The following is a 2,334-nucleotide window of genomic DNA, read 5'->3' on the forward strand; positions in this document are numbered from 1 at the left end:
TCGAAGACCCACGTCAGCAACCGGAGAGGGCCACGTGCCCAGCGTCCGTTGATTCAGCTTTCGGACAGGATCATGAGCAATTACAGAAAACTGAAAAATTTGTCAAAAGAGGTGATTGCACTAATTAAGACTTGAGTCAAAAAGTTAAAAATTGAAAAATTAAATAAGAAAAAAGAAAGCCCTGCTCGAATGATGGTTGCATCAATTCAGAGCGAATTTGGCTCTGATACCACTTGTAGGATCGATACACATGAGAGGGGGTGAATCATATGTATTTTAAAATTTTCATTTTCTTTATAAAATAAGTGAACAATGGGAAAAAAAAACTAGGTATGAAAAGATAAAAAATAAACACACAAGTATTTATTTGGTTCGGAGACTTCGACGACTCATACTCTATGACTCAGGCCCTTTAGAGCTTTCCTAATAGGTAATCCACTAAAATTCTCTACCAATAAACTTCTAGTAGAGTAATCGAGTACAGAAAAAAAAAAGGAAGTGTAACAAGCCTACACTTCCTTATACAATAATTACATTAACTTAAAAGAATTAACCAACACGAAGACGAAGAAATGATTGAGCTCAGGTGTTGGTGTTGGTCTGTCTACAATAGTCGAGCATTATAGCATCACAACACAGTAGTAGCATGAAGGTAGAGCAATAGAATGATCGAAGAATTGTGTAGAAAACATGTGTCCTTCCTCTTGGTTGAACCTGCCTTATATAAGTCATTGGAGGTGCCTCTAATGCCCTGAGGTGCATCCAATGGCGCTAATCCAATTCAAAATTTTTGGCCTCTATCCATTTGAAGGTGCCTCCATCAACTCTAAGACGCCTCCAGTCCACTCTGAGGTCCCTCCAGTCCGCTCTGAGATTCCTTCATTCAGCGAAACTTCATCCTCGAATTATATCTGCACAATAGTGCCTCCAACCTATTCAGGGTGCCTCCATCACCTCAGCTGAGGCACCTCCAAGCACTTGAGGTGCCTCAAGCATTATTCATCCGAGGGTGATTTTTTATATTTAACTCCTACAAAAATATGTTAGTCCAATAACAAAAAATAACTTGCAAAATAGAGTTAGCACATAACAAAATAAGATTTATGAATTAAATCCTATCTTACCAAGACTGGGATCTAGTTTTAGTCTCAACTTAGACTTTTAAAATGGATCTAAGTTGGACCAGTGCCTACAGCCCCATTGGGGCTCATCCTCACTGGATTTCTCTCCTTTAGTAATTACCTCACTTACCATTTGCAGGCTTACTTGACTTTCATCTCATTGACTCACCAAGTTTTTTTTTTTTTTTGCCTAAAGTCTCATTTAGACTCCGGCCAATTGTCAGGTCCCACAGAGCTAACTACACTTCCTGCTAGATATCAATCTATCTGAGCTTTCTGCTAGTTATTAAGTCCTCCAGGCCTAATTGGACTTCAGCTTAGTGTTAGGTCCTTTGGATTCATTAAGTCAGTTAGCTTGCACACTTAGTAAATACATTAGATTACACATAATCTAACTTTATCCTTTGCTATATATCAAAATTTGAGTTTAATTATTAGTACAAACTGCACTAATAGTTGCACAAATGTCAGGTTGTGAGTTGATAATAAACATACATGTGACATCTAGTTGATGCGTCAGTCAAAAATCATAAAATATTGAAATGGTCCACATGGTGGGTGAATGGGCCTATATATATCACCATGTATGCATTCTAAAAATGCAGGAGATTTAATTCGAACCTTTACTTATGATGGATTGATAATTAATTTTCCTTTAGAACAACAGCACATGAAAATTTATTTGATTGAAGAATTTTTTGACTTTTCAAAGAATGGCCATAAGAATTTTTTTAATATTCTTCACATCATTATAGATCTAGGATGACCCGACCGGTCATGCCAAATAATAAAATCACTGTGATCAGTAAACTTCTAGTTTACTATTGCATACATTTTGTAGGATCGTTGAGCTAGGGGGGGTGTAAATAGCGCTCGTGGCTTTCACGTTTATTTCAAAACATTCGAGTAAAAGGCAGTGGAATAAGAAAGACAAGATAGAAAGAAAGTAATCGCGAACACCAAGAGCTACTTGGTTCGGAGCCTGTGGCGACTCCTACTCCAAGGTTTGCACGTGAGAGTGCTTTTGATGAGCAATCCACTAATAATTGAAAGTTACCAAGAGATTTACAATTGTAGTACAAGTAACTATTAAATAAAATAATACCGATGACTTGGAGAAATAGATCTTCAACGTAGTCATCGTCAGAGCAGCTTTCAGGTGTCGAGAGGCTTTATCAAAGCAGCACGCAAGTGCAAAAGTCGTTCTGAATGT

Source organism: Zingiber officinale, chromosome 6A (assembly GCF_018446385.1).
Source record: "Zingiber officinale cultivar Zhangliang chromosome 6A, Zo_v1.1, whole genome shotgun sequence".
NCBI lineage: Eukaryota > Viridiplantae > Streptophyta > Magnoliopsida > Zingiberales > Zingiberaceae > Zingiber > Zingiber officinale.